Consider the following 18,394-nt stretch of genomic DNA (forward strand, 5'->3'; position numbering starts at 1 on the left):
GCCTGGAAGCACGTCTCATAAAAGCCCCGTCAGCGGTTTGCCATCATTGCCCTTCCCTGTGTGTACCCCGCTGGCACGCAGACACCCTGGCGAGGGGTTGGGACCCTGCTGCAGTGCAGACGTGAACCAGATCCATTTCCCTGAACAGCACGCGCTGCACGGCAGGCAGGGACGATGGGCAGAGGGAGATGGTGGGGTGGTGAGCAGGAACGTGAGCGATGGCTGCGTGCACCTCACCTGTCCGTGGTGGAGTAATTACAAGCGTTACGACAGAGGAGGGCTCAGTCTGCAGGGGGCTTATGAGGTGCATCTGTTACTTGTGATGCTGCTACGCAACAGCTGTGTCAGAGGAGGGGGGAATATATCCTGCTTTGAAAGGAGTTGCCAAACAGCTTAGGTGAAGTTAAGATGAAGGTGCCAACGGTGAGCGACAGCAGCAACAGGTAAGGCCCTTTATAAACTTCTAGCTCTCTAAGTGGTGAACTACCTTGAAAATGAAGATGCGTTTTTTTTTTTCTGTATAGTAAAGAGGATAAACAATAGGCAGAGCTATAAAGATGGATTTCTCATATTAAAAAAAAAAAAGAGTCAAGATAATGATTCTTGAGGCAACCTTTTAAATGAGTAAAATTTGAGCGAGGTTGCATTTATCAAATCTGTAGAGAAGAAGGCTGTAGGAGTTATGATGTTATATGTTGAAGACTTGGTCAAGACATTTAGCTGGATGAAAAGGAAAAGTCGTGTCCTAATAATGTCAGGCAGGAAAAAGCAATAACTTAGATTTGATGGAAGGAAGAGAAAGAAAAATGAAACTTGGGTAATGGCTGAGTTATAAGTCTAAACAATAGAAGACGGTGATCATTGTTTCTGAAGATGAGTCAGAAGAAACAAGGAATGCCTGAAGGCAAGAACTGAAAGGTGTGCTTTTGTAAAACTGTCTTTAATCTTGTGGCTGGATATACACATGAAAGAAAGGGACCATGATTTTAGCTTGGACTGGGGAGCAAAAGCAGGAGAGAAGAGAAAGAGAGGCCTTAGTCTGAACCTAACGGGGTGAATTTGCTTAACAAGAAGGTATATGGTTGAAACACTACAGCTTTCTTAAATGCTGGCACGTTCTCAGCTGTGTCTGAGGTCTGCATACCCAGTGCCCCAAGCAGTGCCACCGGTGTGGCTGCAGTTCTCCATTTCTCTGTGTGGGTCCATCCCAGTACAACGTACAGCTGCCCAGGTGGCTGAGCTCTGGTTTCCCTTTGCCATCCAGGGACAGAGAGAATAGATTTTTCTGTTGTGCCTTTCCGAAGGAGACTTTCATAGTGGAGAAAACTGAATGGAGTTTGCGTCCTTTTTGTTGCCTGAGTGGCACAAATTAAGCAGAAGAGGGCAATGGATCAGCCTTTGATCTGCTGTTCAGTCATCTCTTCTAGGTTTGCTGTGATGATTGTGAGTTTGGCAATACTCTGCCTTTCTTTGTCATGTCTAGATTTCTTTTCTCCTCTCCTTTTGTGGTGTTTAATTTGGCGTTAAAATGTATCATGCTATTATGAAAATATAAATATATTCTTATAAGAAATCTTATCTACGAGAAACTAGTTAAACCTTGCAAGAGGAATAATGATGAAAATAAATGCATGACACAATTGCACTTGCAGGACTGCTTTTAGGCATGTTAATCTTAAAAGAATGTTCATATCGAATACTAAGATGAGAAATAAGAGAGCAGTCTCCACCGGCATCATGTCCAGAAGCTCCCTGCTGAGCTTTGCTGGACCAGCAGGTGTAAAAGTTATGTTATTAAATTGATTTAGTCCTTATTACTGGTGTTTGGATGAGCATTCAGAGGACATGAGGTTTTTTATTTTTATTTTTTTCTTCCCTTTAAGGTGTTTTACTGATAAAAGGCTGAGAGGCAAACAGACATTTCTTATTTTTTGGCATAAGTTTTTAATTTTTCCCCCATGAACTGTATATGACCACATTTTCCACATATGGGTAAAAATGGAAATAATCTTTGCAGCTATGGGTATTTCTTAATATTAGTTGAAAGTAAAGATACACATAGGGCTTCTGCTCTATAAAAAAGGTGAGAAAGCAAATAAGAACAAGTGTTAATTCATGTACACAGGATTTGCGTCTGCACAGCAGGTGTAAATGCTACATTAATGCTGGAAATATCTGTCCTGCTGTGTAGTTTTCCTTCCTTTTTATTACTTCAGTGTTTGGTCTCGTATGAATGCACCATACTTATTTGCATGTTATCACAACAGATTTCTCTTTGCTTTTAGTTATCCATATAAAGAGATAGGTGCTCCCCATGACCTCAAAAAAGTATTCAAATCAAATAATATGGCAAAAATATTTTGGTTTTCATAGTGCAGTGTGTGTGTGTATATATATATATATACACACATATCTAAAACCATTATTTTTAGTCTAGGTTATTAATTGCACAAAAAATGCTAAATAAAAAGAATGTTATTAAATATGCAGTGTCAAACACTTCTAACTATGGAAATGTCAGAAGTAGGGTTCAGTGGGAATCTCCAAGAGATTGAATTGAAAATTATCTAGGCTGTGTGACTCAAAGCACCTAGCATTGCTGATCATTCTTTGTGTAAAAACAAATCCCGTGAACTTAGTCTCTGGAAACGCACAGCACATTGCAGATGACACCCCCTGTTAGCAGGCTGGAGGTTAGCATCTCTGGAACATACAATTACTGAGTACCTCTGGCAAGTCTGATTTAACAGAGTCGCTTAAAATTGCAGAAGTCTCTCCAGGGGAAAGATGAAATTCAGTTCTCCAGGGAAGCACTTAGTTGTCTGGAACCTGCAGAATTTTCTTCTTCTCGCTGCCCCAGACTGGCCTGACCCGTGTTTCAGAAACCATTAGCTCGCGGCTGTGTTACTGCCATGGAGCTCAAAAATGTATCTTTAATCAAAGTCTGTTTTTCAGAAAGGAAGTCAAATCTTGATCTGTAAACATACAGAGATGGAGAATCCACACTTTGTGTGGGGAGCGTAACTTCTCTGTGATTAGTACTGCTGTCACGGAGACTTGAGCTGAGCACCCAGTTTGAATTAGTCTGTTCTCAGACTAATGATAGGGGTTTTTCTGTAAAGTCCCTCTCCCTTGCCTTTGTCTCATGGGAACCCAACAGCTGTGTCACAGCTGGGATGGGATAAAAGGAGCCTGTGTGTCCGTGCTGGCCGCTTTGCGGGTCCCAAGCTCCCGCTTGGACAGAAAGCTGGGTTGTGGTATTTTGCTTTAAAACAAAGGAAGACTAGTCTTGTGGAGGCTCAGCAGCCTGTGATGCTCTGTGGCAGTCCCAGCTGTGTTGTGTGCCTCTTGTGCTGCTTTGGCTCGTGCTGGGCATCCCCCTGGCACATCATCAGGCTGCCCTGAAATGGCAGGCATCAAGTCAGGATCTTGCACTCCGGTGCTACAGGACCTAACAGAGCTGATTGTGAAACCTTCACTTATTATAAAGTACAGATACTACTATATTGTTTTATATGCTAAGTTTATTCAAGAATTGGATACAAAAATCTTGGTGGACAATGCCTCATTTTTTGTTGTTGTAATTTTTGCAAATTGTTACTTATTTTAAACCTTTGTATATGAATAACAGTGAAAACTTAGAGGATTTACTCTGTTCTGGCTCTCCATTGGATCTGTGGCCTCCTTGTCATAAGGTACATATTGTGGAAATAATTGTTCTTTATTCTATGAGAATTATAAGGAAAACAACAACATACAAAATTCAAATTTATTTGCTAATTTGGTTTTGCCATCTGCACAAACTCTCAGTCAGTGCTTGTCCTTCACGATGAACTGAATGTGGTATATGTTCTCTTCTGTTTTGGTCTGTATTTTGCCTATTTATTTTATTAATTCTGTATAATCCTCTGCAAGGGTCAAACGAAGGCATTGTATAGAGGGGACTATATATATATTATATATATTTAACGGAAATGAATGCAGTAAGTGGAAGAAGGCTGAAAGCACATAAAAAAGACAAGCATGCCATCAGTCATTTTAAGTTACTCTTCCAGACTGCTTTATATGGCACTCACATTTTTCCAGTATATTTTTCTGATAATGCTTTATGTATTTTACTTGACACAGCAGGTACCTGGGATTTGTACTTTCATATATGTGAATAACAAAATGGGCTTTTTATTTAAAATTGGTATTTTTACACTGTTTTATGCAGCAAAGTGATGAATTGGTGTACCAGTACTTCGAACTGGCAGGTCAGTAAAGTGTAGTTATAGTCAGAGCATTGACTGTAAAAGTTACATCATGGAATCCTAGTTTTATTCTTTTTAATGAGTCCAGCAAAATTGCAGTTTACAGTCTAAAAACTTTTTTTTTTCATTCTTCCCCTAAATGCAGATTCTGGCCTTTGAAAACCCATCTGTTTTCTTTCTGTCTCATACATTATCCTCAGTAATAAGGGCTCTACAGTCAGAGCTTGGTGAGTGCTTCCGTTTATGGTGTGTGAGGCAAGGCAAGCTGTGGTTTGTGCTTCCTGATATGTGTTGCTTCTGCTGGGATAAAAAGAATTGAAATTTTTTTAAATTACTGTAAGCAAAAACAAAAAAAAAGTGCAGAGAAGAAGAAAAGAAGAAAGGGCTGTTTTCATATTGGTAATTTCCTGTTCATAACTAGAATTTAAAGACTACTGTAGGGACATGTTTGTAAACAAACAACGTGACAAAATGTGCCCAAAGACAAAAAGATTGCCTGCACTCTTTGCATTGCAAAGGTGACGGGTAGGGGGACCCGCTGCAGGGCTGCAAGCCCCTGGCCGCTGGTTAGGGTTCTTCTGCTGGCTTCTGATGCAAGGTGGTCCAGGTGGTCTGCTGCTTGGAAAGCTCCTCAGCTGTGCTCCACTTCCCTTGGGAAGCTAAGATAGGGCTGTGTTTTCAGCAGTTTAGAAAAGCTCACTTTCCAGGTCTTCAATCCACAATTGAATACTTAATCATAAGTTCAAATTAGGCCGAGGATGTCTGGAGATGAACGTAGTCAGGACCCCAGGCAGAGAACGCAGTGTCTCGGGGCAGTATCAGCGCCTGCTCTGCGATGCCCGCGGGCACCTCGCCGCCCTGCGTCAGCAGCGGGCTTCGGGCTCTTCCCCAGGGAGTTCCTGGGGCTCCCAGGGGGCAGCAAAATGTCTCTCAAAAATGTGTAACTTAATGAAGTAGTTGCTCTGCAAAGAATGAGCTGGATGAGGTAGCAGTCAAAGTATGTGCTCGTTCCTCTTCTAACCTAAAAAGTATATATTTTGTTCTCTGATGTCACAGGGCCAAACTTTCTCTCTTCAGTGACTTTAGAAAGAAGTCTGTGATTCTGATACTGTGTTAGATGCTTTGAGGACTGTGTAATTAACATCTGAAAGCATTGCTTAATAGCTTGTCTTCATACATTTATTTTTCCTTCTCTAGAAAAAAGTGTTGATATTTTAAGCATTTTAGCTGCTGCTTCTTATTTTTTTGCTTCCTTTTATGACATAAAAATTCAGTTTGCTGGTTCATTTTGAGCCTGACTGGAAGGCTAAGTTTGTTTATTTTGGCAGCTTAGTTGTAGATCGGCCAAGAGGAAAATGAAAAACTGTAGCCTGTAGGCATTCTGCGTGTGCTTATCTAAATACTGCTGGGAGCAGGGATAACTGTCTTTTTCACAGTGGAGAATCCATGCTACGCAGGAAAAGTATCGGGGAGAAGGCTCGCTTGTTTATCTTGTTGTTTTATCGTCCAGTGATACACAGGGTCTTCAGTGTGACCGGTCAGGTGTGAAGCTGGCCGTGGTGTCAGCACACCTACGCGCAGTAAGCAGAGGGAGGTAGGGCCTGAAGTAATTCTGTCCAATAGAAGTTTAAATCAATATAACAAATATCTGTTTTTTCTTCTCCTCTTGTTTTAAAAATAATTAGAGACTGTGCATCTCCTGCGTACGCGTATCAATGTAGCAGTAAATCAGGAAAAAAATCTTTAGGCTCCTTTTTTGGTGCTGTAAGTCCAAAAAGGGAACGCATTCCAGAAGAGCGGGCACAGCCGAGGGGTACCCTCGAGAGCTCTGCTCTGTGCTTCGCACTCAAGGCCGGGCGCTCTGGGGTTTGTTGCTCTCGTCCCAGACCCTTTAACGTTTTACCAGTCCTGTCGGTACCCGGGTGGGGCGTGCAGGGGATGCAGAGGGAGTCTCGCTGCGCCTCTGACCCCGGGCAGCGCCCAACCTGGAGCAGCTTCTGCATCCCATCTTTCGGGGCGGCCGCAGCCGCGTAGGGCTTTGCACCTGGGAGCCGGCAGGTAAGGTGGGGACACCTCGTTCCTCCTCCAGTGGGATTTGCACGTGTGGTATGCTCCTGTACTGATGTGAGATACTGAATACCTTTGTATTTTACAAATCCTGTGGTGCTTGCTTTTAATTTGCTTTTATGCAGTGCAAGGGAAAACAGCATTACCGTATATTTCACATTGAAGCATTTTAAAGATCTGTAAATATGAACTTTTCAACAAGCTTTATCACTTTGCATTATGCTTCATGTGCTGTTTATCATCAGGGTGTGTGGGAATGTTTTCTTATGAGAGATGATGAACGTGCAAAATCTTAATTCAATGAAAGTCTGTAACAGTTCAAACACTATTGCTGTTCTGTTAAAGAAAAAAATAATAAAGACACTAGTGAAATAGGGAAAAGACACTAGATTCAGAAAGTGAGGAATATGTGTTTAATGATCTTTTTAAAATGCTCCTTGCGAAAAGGCATCTATCCTAGCCTCTGAGGACTTGGATACTGTTTTTTATGTTACGATGCCACAAATAAATTATTCCTTCTGTTATTCTAATCATACACGTACACTAAAGCCTAATAAAATTCTTCCTTATTTATCTGAGTGGAAAAAAGTGTTTTTTTCTATTGAGGAGCCTAACAGCTGGGCTGCAGTGGAGTGGCTGATGAGAAGCTAACTTCAGAGACACAGCTCTTTCATGAAAATTACTTTGACAGAAAAATCTCATCCACGTGGCCAGAATTCATGTGATTTATAAGTAATTAGGGCGGTAGCATTTGTTAGCTTTGGGGTGGCAAGGGCCATATTTAATGCTGCTGTGGGCAGCGTGTCCGAGGCAGTGCTTGCGCCACCTTCACACGTGCAGGGGAAGGGAACGGACTGTCTGGGCTTCCCTGCCGGCCCCGGTGCCCCTATGTGGGGCGAGAACAGTTTTATATATCTTATTTGGGACTAGCCCTAATTGTATTCCCTTAGTTTCACTGCCGAAGTGCATTTCCCTGCCTTCTGCCCCTGATCCTATTGCAACAGAAATCTCAGGCTGTGATTCAATAAAAGTGACGTCTGTCTGTGCTGTTGGGTTTGATCCGCTGGGTGCCGGCAAGGCTCGCTTGTGCGCTTTTCTTACACAAGTCTGGGACAAACCAAGCTGTAGAGCTGAAGCGTGAGCCTGTCCTGCATGGGGCCATGGGCGGGCGTCGTGCCCCATCCTGCGCGGGGCCGTGGCGGTGCTGGACTGGCTGGAGCCCAGCCTGTGCCTCCCTGGGGCTCGCTCCCAAGCGCCGGGGGATTTGTGGCCTTGGGAAAGGATCGTCGTGATCCCTGCTGCCTTCTGTATGATTGCAGATGCAGATGGGCTCAGCGGTATGCAGGCCACGCACAGGTTTGGGTGTACCCAAGTTCATTTTGTGTCTCGCCCATTTCTTGCGCTAAATTCCCCTTTTATTTTTCCCCTCCAAGTGCCGTGAGGCACAGTGTCCCAGCTGGGGGCTTGCAACACATATGGGAAACGAAGACATTTTCTGCATAAATTCTGTTTCCTCATTACCTGATATTGCCCTGTGCTTAACACAGCGTGCACTGGTTCGGGTGCTATCAGAGTGGAGCTGGCGCTTGGGCAGAGCAAGGGGACGGTGCCTGGTGCGCGGTGCCCCCGTCCCACAGTGAGCAGAGCAGATTTCCCCCCGAAGAAAACATGAGGAAAACATCTTGCTTCAAGAGAGATATTTAATATGTTTTTCATATTTGGAAAGCAGTTAATGTCTGGGAATGTCCTTTTGCTCCCTGGCCAGCACGATTAATATTACTTTAGATCGTTTTTTAAAAAAAAATAAAATTTAGAAGTGATTTATCTGCAATGAAAGTAACAGCAACTACTTCCTCTGTATTAATACTTAAGGTTGCTTTCTTTTAAGCATTATTTTGGGGAGGGTAAAAGCTTTTAAAAATAAACATGTTTCAAATTATTTTTAGATTAAAATACTTTATGGAAAAAGAGCTGAATTCTAGCATATGAGCAGTAAAACAGGAAGTCAGGACTTTGGAAAAACACAGATGTCGAAAGGCTGAGCAAAAATGGGCTTTCTACTGCCTCCAGCTAATTGCACGGAGCGCCTAATGAGGATGCATCCGTGGTTGTGCCCGAGGGGATGTGTTTCCTTGCTGCCCGAGGGGCCTGGGAGAAAGCTGCCAGGCGCAGGTGGCAGAGCCTTGCCTGGCATACCTGTTGAGTAGCACATCGTTGTGTGTTTCATGCAGGTGTATAAAGAGTGGCTCAAATATTTCAGCATGCATACGAGCAGGTTTGTCAGAATCAGCTTCAGGTAGGCTCTTTTTTTTAGGTGGCAAAAATTTTTTCTCATTTGACTTTTTTGTACCTTTTTTGAGATAACAGGTGTTGTTTTTTTGCTCGGTATTCAGACTGTGACCTTTGTGAATGCTCTGGTTACATACAAACTGAAGTGCTAGATATAAGTAGGCTTAGTTCAATTCAAAATCGCAATTGTGCATAAAATCTACTGCAGGAAAATGTAATTTATTATTGGAAATGATGTTTAATTACATTAAAGCAATATTTCAGCCTCTTTTGCATCAAGTTCTGATCAATAAATACTTGTTCTGTGGAAAGATCTCAACAAAACAAGCTTGTGATCTGCATCTTCCATCGATGAGGGAAACCACAGTTGCCAACATTTCATATCATTACTTTGTAAATTATTCAGATTAGCTAACAGTTGGATGCTGCCTTGTTTCCCTTTCCTAACGCACCTTCAGGCAGAGCACTCCTTCCTCCTGCTCAGGGCCCTGCTCAAACGTGGTGAATGTTTTCTGGGCAGCGAGCAGAGACCAGTGGGCTGGGATGCATAGGATTTGTATCCCTGCTTTTTCTTCTAATAGTGTTCTGCCTTTGGCTGTGCCATGTCTAATTCTTAATAGTGTATTAAGAAACAAGACTAGTCTATTGAGTCCATAATGCATGAATAAGCTAAAAGGATAACCCAGGTTACTTCTTCCCTACTTAAGGAAAATAGAACTTAAGTTTTCATTTTGTATTAAAGACCTTCCTGCTATGATAGCACATTATGTGCCACGTACATGATTTTCAAAGGAAGCATGATTTATCCTTCTCATTTGATTAAAGTCTGGAATGAATAACAAATCTCCTTTTACTTGCACCTTCCATTACGATCTTACAGAAGCTGTTTGGGTGGAAATACTGCAATGGTCTGATTATCGTGCAAGCTCATCCATGTTATTTCCAGCCTTAAAAGCCCAAAGCAATACCTGCTCACCACAGCTGGGCAGAGGTACCTGGACCCGGATCTGCAGCACTCACAAGTGCACTGCAGTCCTGTGAAGCAAGCCGCTCTCTGGTGGCAATCACCAGAAATGGTTTTTTTCTAGGACTTGCTAAGGCTGACGGTGCACCTTGTCTGTGATAAGAGGAGCCTGGAAATAGTGGGAAACAGTGCTGGTGCTGACCCCTGGAGCCTTCCTGACCCCATACTGGGGTTCGAACCCACCTCCTCTTCCTCAGTCCCTGGATTTAGTTCGGTCAAGAGAATATGGAGTGCTCAGATGTAGCCACACAGAAAGCTCAGTGCAACACAAACAAAATGAAGATTTAAACTGAAAGTATTTGAAATTGATCTTCAGTTAATCCCTTCTACAAAAACACGCCCAAACAGATCCTTGAAAAGTCCATGTGTGTGTTGCAATGCAGTAACATGTCCTTTCAGGAAAGTTCATTATTTCTTAATATATAAATAATCTTTCATGAGTTGATACAAAACCATGATTGGTTTAATGTCTTTCAGTATTTCAGTTACTTATAGCTTTACTTAGTTCTTTAAAGCTGACATTTTTCTTGTCTGGTATGTTCAAATATTCCTTTAAATAATTCAAAGTCTGTTGGATTTCTAGATCTTAGTGTGAAAATAGTGTTCCTTTTAATTTCCTCCTTTGTGCATAACCAAAAAAAAAAGGTTGAAATTGGAATTTTAAGTTTAGTAGATGATATCGTTATTACTGAAGAAGGAAGGAAATAGAAGCCGTTTTTGTGGAAAATGTGTGCAGAAGTTTTAAATATGCAGATATTTCAAGTCCCAGTACTTGTGGATGAGCACTAGAATAATTCTGAGTTGGAAGCTTTTCTGCAATGTACATTTAATAAAGTGGAGCCCAGATGTGCAAGCAGAAATCCAAGTGGTTTCTACCAACTGGGCTCACTGGGCTTCAGCTCCCCTCCCTCGCCCCCTCCTGCTGGCATCACTCGTTCCTGGCTGCCGGCCCATCCTCACCAGTGCTCCCAGGTCTTGGCTCGTGGGCAGCTGGAGGGAAACACGGAGTTTCCTGCCTTCATTTGCCCTCATATATGTATACATATATATACACACACGCACATGTATGTATGTGGTCCTGCCATTCTCAGGTGCTTTTCTGCAGCAGAACTGCTGCAGCGGTGCTGGTTGCTCTTCGCTTGTTCTTTGTGGTGCCAGCGGATGGCTGCAGCCTCACAGGTGGAGCCTGAGCTGGGATTTTCTGTACCTGACCACCACCCTGTACTGCTGCAGGAGTCCGTCAGTGTTGTCCCAAGCTAAAAAATGAAACACTTGTGTGCAGCAAAGCACCACCTTCTGAAGCAGGTCCTAGCTTCTAGACACAAAGAAGCTCCTTCAGCTTCTTGGTTATTTGGAAATATATGAAGTGTTTTATGCTTCATATTCCCATTGATACGTTTACAAAAAATGACTGCAAAATCATGTGAGGTGGCTTTGTTCTGGATGCATGAGCTCAATCTTGACTGAAAGAGCTTATCGTTTTCTCTATCGTGGCTGATGCAATTAGGGGTTATTTTGGTCTTATTAGCTCTATATGAAGAAGGCACATGGCCGGAGCCAGCCTGTTTAATAAACTGTGACTCAGTTCCAAGCATCGGATGGGACATGACTCACCCATGCTCTGCTCTGTGATATCATCCTTTATCTGCCAGGCTGCTCCGTTCAGAAGCGTTGAACCTCTGCTGATTTTGATTTGCGTGCTGGAAGCTGTGCTGGCACTGGGTTACCCGGGACAAGCATGTCTATCAGCAGCTCGTTTGGGGACACCGTGAGTTTTCTCGCTGGGGATGATGTTGCACAGTGCTCTCCAAACCCGGCCTCTAGGCTATGGCAGAGTTGTTTCCTGCTTGAATCTTTATTTTGTGCCATCCACATGACTTCCATCACGTACCTGATCTCCCTGTGTGATAAGTCCTTGTTATCAATGTGGGATTAGCTAACAGAGTATTTTGATTAATGCATGCAGCTCCTGCAGTGTAACATTTTCTGTTTTGAGATTCTGAACCATCACGCTTGCCCACTTTGATACCGTTGGTTGTTCTTTTCATGTTTAGTGTACAAAACATTAGCTCCACTAATAAAGACTTTATGCTGCTGAAACTGCCCTGTTCCTGATGGGGAAGACTGTGTCATCTGTTTTTGTTACATCTGCATTTAGAGTGTTTTAACCAACATTTCTCAGCTCCTTTGTCCTTAGGAAAGCTTGCTCTATCTCAGAAGAGATGTTCTGCCTCGTGCTGCTCGTCCACCTGGGGCCTGTTTTAGTTGCTGTTTGGGGGTTTTCACTTGTCGCTGTCTTGCTGCTTTGCACTTTTGATGAAACAGGCTCAACATTTTTTATAGGCAGAAATGATGGACTGTTTTTATTGAACCTGTACAAATACCTGTAGCATTTTACCCTCATTCTAGTTTTCTGTCAATGTTCCCATTGATCAGGAATATGACTACAATTACATATCAGGATGGTTCTCTGAAGTATAGTCTGTGAACCTTTTCCCTGAAGTGACCGAAGGTGTGCTAATCAGTTTCTCCAAATTTTTTGGCATTATTCACATCCCCAGCCTCTGCAGGCAGGGAGCCCACTGGTTCCTCCCTCAGTGCTTCAGCTCTGCAGCTGTGACACTTGTGCTTCAAATCTTCAGTGAGTTAAAAAATATATCCTTGGGAGTGGTAAGTGTTGTGAACATTGTACATAAGAGCAGCAACAGGAGAGATATAGGAAACAGATGTTGTGGTTTCCAGTTAAAGTTCCAGTTACCATTCTGGTAAAGTACCGTAGACTTATTGGATATAAGGAGATGCTACAAAACCACACAAACCTGTCTGACTCGAGTGTTGCTGCTGGTGGCTACTTTGCTGGCTGGTGAGCTGTAAAAACTTGGAAATTGCTTGTGAGGCCCTGTTGTCTTGAATTTGGTAAAACTATGTTATTTGTAAATGGTGAGATTACCTGAAATCTAGTTATCGTCCTAACAGGAATACGCTCTATTTCCAGAAAAGGGAATTGGACCTTTTTTTTTGACAGTTTGGAAACACGTTGTTCTTTGAGTGGTCCATGTACAAGTCCACACCACCTGTCCTCATGTGTGCGCATCTCCACAGGCTTACAGCTATTGCAGAGTTTTGAATTCTCAAGAGGACTTAATGTGGCAAACTTAACAGATGAGTATGTTAGGAGATTCCCCTGCTTTAGCTCCAGAACTTCTGGGAACACAAGACTGATGTGCAAAAACAGAGCCATAAGGGGGCTGGAGCATTCTGACAATCCTTTGATGCCAGTTGTGCGTAGTCACGTCCTTGTACCCGAAGGCCTTCCAGGGCCATCGCGTCCTGTGGCAGGGAGGGGGACCTGGCTGCGCTCTGCTCCTTGCAGTCCTCTGCTCAGCCGCAGGGTGGGACGTGGTTGGGCACAGGGCAGGAAGGACACGGTGGGACACGTCTGCTCCGTGTCGGTGCCAGGGGCTGTGGTTTTATTATTTTTAAAAGTTACAGACAGCTTTTGTGGGTCTGAGTTGTGGTCGGTGCTTTGTGAACACAAGTTGTGTGGTTCAGTGATCTTAAAAATGGTTATCGCCACTATGCTTGGGTGTGAAAATATACCTTATGTCACACGCTACCTTTATATAAACAGGGTTTTTCATCTGCGTTCCATTTACTGTTACATTTTGTTGTCTTTGCCATGGGCATTTAAAACTGAGATGTTCTAAAGAGCCCTGCATGAAATTTTAAAGAGACTGGACCTTTCATCTATGCAACAGCAGGACACCAGATAGATGAACAAGAAAGAAAGAGAAATTGTTTTTGAAGAAATAGCAAAAAAAGAAAAAAAATGACAGTAGAAGCAATTATTTTATCAAAGGTTTATTTTCTTTCTTGTTTTTTAAAGACCTTTCCTCAGTTGAAGTTAGCTGCCTCCTTACGTATGTTTGATTTGTGGTTTTCACAAGATCCAAATGAAAAATGTCAGCTGAAAGATGTGTATTGTTAATGAGCAATCACAATGGTAACAGTGATTTCAGGGAATTTTGGTGCTCAGAGAGTTGCAAAACTCTGGTCTTCTGTCCTCAAAACAGGCACATGTTTCCCTTTCATATTTCAGTCTGTTCCTTAACTATGGAAAGACCTTTTCAAAGTGTAAGAGCAGAGTTAGTCTTTGCCTCATTCTTGCTTGTAGTGAAATAAATCGCGTTTCTTATGATAAGGAGCTAGACTGCAGTCCCTGCTTCCCCCTCTTCAGGCCATTAAGCAGCAATCTCCACTTGTGCTGCTTTGGCCCGTGCGGGTGACCTGACTGCGTGAGGCTGGGCGTTGCGCTGCCAGTCCCGCTCCTTTCATCTCGTGGCTGGATTTCATTAGTTCTCCTTGCACTGAATTGTCTCCTGCCCGCTGCTCCTTGCCCCCCGGAGCTCCTGCTGGCTGGGGGGTGGCTCTGACCGCAGCGCCCGTGCACCAGGAGGGGCCCAGGGTCCATCAGGGTGGTGGGGCTGCTCCGTGCTGGGATGCTGCTCAGTGGTGCCCTGCAGGGGCTGAGCTCTCCAGAGCATGCAGGACTTAATGTTCCACTTGGATGGCTTGTTTAAAGTTGAGGAAAACTTGGAGAAATCAAAAAATTCTAATAAATATGCCTCATATTGCTCTACTTCAAATAAACATACCTTGTATTAATTAAATAGGGCAAATGGGCAGAGAAAAGTTTTTTGTGCTGTCAGTAAATATTGAGGCTGGAATCTTGTTTGAATTAAAAAGATGTGTGCTGGGTGAAGGAGATCTACAGAGATATATAAGGCCAGAGCTTCCAGCAGTCCATACTGTCTTTACTGAAAGGCATATTTATATCTTCCAGACTAGTAATTAATCACTCGGTAGGATTTTTTGGGACGTGCATTCACAGAAGATCTTTTTGTACTGCCAGGAACCACAAAGCATGGGCACAATTAAAACACTGATTTAATTTATTAGGTAGAGGCATGGAGCGGGAATGTTTTAAGTGATGTTGACAGGCCAGGATTTCAGAACCACCTATTTTTTTTAAATAGAAAACAAATGCTGCTCCTTACAAAAATTAAATTACGATAATAACAGCTTTCTAATATCTTACTAGAAAGAAAACAAAGCTTTTGGCATTAAGTAAGATGTGAAGGAATGGTATGATTTTTAAAGAGAATAGATTTCAAAGTTGTCTGTAAGAAATAAAAGGTAATGCCTTTGTTCAAATTCACTTTAGAGGGATGCTGCTCCTCTGAAGAATTCGCAGCTTTCCCTGAGCAGTTTTGGTGCTCTGGCCGCTTCCCCTGGGCTGACTCTGGGTGCAGCCGCGGCTGTGCCTGGATGCAGCCCCAGGTGCTCAGGTGGAGAGGATGGGTTTGTGCTGCGGGGTTTTGTGGCTGGGTTATTGCTGGCAGTGCCAGGAACCGGCAGAAGCAGCGATGCCATCTGCTCACCCAGAACGTCCACCAGGTCGGTAGGACGCTGCTGGTACGCCTGGGGTGTGCTTTGCCCTGGGGCAGCCCGCGGGGCTCGCAGCCCACGGCCGTGCTGGCCCAGCACTGACCTGTGCACAAGTGGGGCATCCGAAGTGAGACGTGTGTTGTGCTCCTGTTGTTTGTTACAGGAAGTCCTTCTTCTTGATTAAACAGAATAAAACTGAGTAAAGCCTGCTGATTAAACAGAATAAAACTGAGTAAAGCCTGCTGCAGCAAAAGGCACACATGCCAGTAACGGCAGACGGAGCATGGTTTTTCTGCAGCGAAAATTCCTGAGACGTTTGCCAACTTCCTTCTCATGGTTATGACTTTTATTTTTATTTGTTTCTTCCTCCGCTTCAAATATGAGACAGAAACATCTCATAAAGGCATAGGGTTGTGCCGGAGATAAGTTAGTTATAGCTTTAATTTGCTTGCATCCAATCTGAGCAATTCAAGTATTTTACATGCAGAATACAGTTTGCAATGTTTTTGTGGGCTCGATGGTCTTAATGCTCTGGAAAATTACGTTGTCCTGAAACATCAAATAGGCTGAGGTCAGGGCTTGGGGCAGGGCTGCACAGTGAGCGGTCACTCGCTTTGTGTCACCACCATCTATCACAACAAAGCCTGTTTGCAATCTGGCCCGTTGGTAAACTACATTCACACAACCCAACCACCGTTTATTGCGAAGGTGGCCAGCCTGGATAGGAATACAGGGTTTGTTTCGAGACTTCTTGGTTGCATGTCCCCGTGCCCCTGGAGCCCTTCATGAAGTGCTGGCAGCAGATCCCGTTTCCCAGCTTTTAGGGGTGCGCTGCCCACATGGGGCAGGGAGGCGAGGCTGCGCTGCGGGTGCAGGCGGTGACGTGGGGGGGACTTCCCAGCAGCAGCGGTGCTGCTCCCTCGGGGCACTCAAGCAGCACCCAAGTGCTCCTGGTTGGCTGCATTTTCTCCTCTTCTAAGGAGATGCTGCGCTCATCCTGGAACATGCAAGAGAGGGTGAGACGAATTCTAGATAAGCTATTATTCGACTTCCTGTTTGACATTGTGCCAGTGTCCTCCTTTCCAGTTTGAGAAATGCTACTTGTTTTAAGAGCTGTTATAACGTACCATCTTAGTTATCTGTGAATTAATAGAAACATGCTTCCATTTAGGGTCATTTTTATGACCTAAAGTTTAAAATAATTGTGTGACCGGTGCTTCAAGACATTATGACGTATGCTGCAGACTGTTTTCCTGTTGTTTCTCACTTTATGGATGATTACAAAGGAATATGTACATGAACAGAAAAAAAACCTCCAGAGGAGTCCAGCTGAAAGAATCCACAGTTTCTATCCAGGATATTTGGTATAGCAGAAATGTACATGACTAAGAAAAGGTACGCACTTTCTGTCGATGGAGGTTTCATCACAATTAATCCCGAGGGAATGTCTCATTTGCAATGCTGTGAAGCCCCCTGCTCTGGGTGACTCCTGCGCTCCCACGAGGCCGTCACCGCCTCCAGTGCCCACGGCCCAGCCCCAGCTCCCTCTGCCCCCATCCCACCGGGGGCTGCCCCAGGAGGGGCAGACATCAGTCTCATGGCAGCTGATGGAATAAATCGATATGAATTCCGGGGTGATGCCAAGGATAAAAGTGCTGTTGCAGCCCCTTCATGCGTGACCTGAAGGATGCTGTGCAGGATTAGGGGTTGCGTGATTGCTCTTTGCCCCTATAAGTGCCTCGGGAATACTGTCCCTTTCTTGTGCCAACACTTGAAGAAGGGTGCCGGAAAGGATGCACTCAAAATCCATGAGGATGATTAAATAAATGAAAATGTATCTTATGGTGACAGATCAAAAAAAAAAAACCAAACCAAAAAAAAAACCCAACCCCAAGCCTCTTACATTATCAAAAAGGCACTTAAGAGGTGACTTGAACACGGTCAATAAGTGCTCAAACAGGCACACAGAAATTTGAGAACAGAGAGCTCTAAAAACTAACAACAAAAGGTATTTAATTCACTGAATCTCATTATTAAAGGTAGACAAAAATTTGTCTAGAAATAATGTATGTGTTAATCAGGCAAGGTGATTAATCACTGGAACAACTTAATGGCCATTATGGTGGATATTTTAAAATCAAGATAGGATGATTTTCTAAAAGCTGCAGTTCAAGTGCAACTACTGAGCTTCAAACTGGAAGTAATACAGAAAATTCCTGTGGCCTATATTATGCAAAGTGTCAGATCAAATCATTGCAGTGTCTAGGGTCCTGTGAATTAACAAGGCACTTTTGTTTCTGAATAAACATGACCTCTAATAATTTTCTGTTTCTTGAATAATTCAGCAGTCCTACAGCTCACTGTTCTTGATATGTTTTATTCCATCACCATGAATTGTCTGAACATGGGATTTCTTCAGTGATGATCCAAAGTATAGAAAATAAATGATAATGGAATGAGCTGTCAGAAAAAATATATTAAAAAAAATCCTTTATGTTTCTGCCTTTTTGTGTATCCCTATCTATTCTTCCCTTAAATCTCCCGTGCTTTATGCATCTGTGGCACCCTGTGTCAAACAAGGTGTTATGCAAGGCTGGAATGATGAACCCAGCTTTAATTTTGCTGCCTTTTGTGAATGTCACAACATTAATGTAGTCTATTTTATTATTTGGTATTTACCATGTCTATGTGTGCACATTGTATTAGCTTAATGAAAGAGCAGTGATGGGATAAACTGCAAAGAGCTGAGAGAAGTGACAAAGGAGATAAAGGGTTCTTCATTTTAATAAACTGTATGCTAACATGTGCCGTTAAGAAGATACTCCTCTCACTGGAGTGTGGTGCAACACGGGGTGAGTACAATGAGTTATGATCACAAAGATATAACACCAAACAGTGGCTGGACTGTCAACCTAAATCAGAGGCATACCTTTTGGAAGTGACTTTGAAGGTTATCTTGGAATAGCTTTCCAAATTGACTTTACTTTTCAAGTGCAGGAGAATTGATGGATGGATGGAGAGGTAGTCAATGAAATTAAATGTGGGCGACCATCTGCATAAGCGTAGATTTTTATACAGGGTATATCAACTGACGGTTTTACCTTTATCATGAAACGATTACATATTGTGTCTGCAGTTCTGTAACAATGATGAGCACAGTAGGGCTTTGCCTCTTCCAAGGCTGCCATCGGTCTGGTACTGAAATGTGGTTCACCTACGAGAAGTCGCTCGTGGTTGTACTTGCCAGATGCTCAGGAAGGGGGATGCAAGGCTCCACATCGCTTGCCGGAAGATTCTTCTCTATCTGTTAGGA

The 18,394-nt window shown here is 43.3% G+C and overlaps 1 protein-coding gene across 5 annotated transcripts in view; it reads left to right on the forward strand.

Annotated features, from left to right (window-relative positions):
- Window positions 1-362: 362 nt before the first annotated feature.
- Window positions 363-18,394, forward strand: part of ZFHX3 (zinc finger homeobox 3) — a 623,242-nt gene continuing 605,210 nt past the window's right edge. For 4 of the 5 annotated variants that reach the window (XM_083851816.1, XM_083851809.1, XM_083851814.1 and 1 more), the window contains exon 1: window positions 363-443. The gene's annotated coding sequence lies outside the window, so the exon portion shown is untranslated. Of the gene's footprint in view, window positions 444-5,929; window positions 6,312-18,394 lie in introns of those variants that run through there. The other variant, XM_083851821.1, reaches the window with a different exon arrangement.

The sequence above is a fragment of the Anser anser genome (genome assembly GCF_964211835.1).
Source record: "Anser anser genome assembly, chromosome: 11".
Lineage (NCBI taxonomy): Eukaryota > Metazoa > Chordata > Aves > Anseriformes > Anatidae > Anser > Anser anser.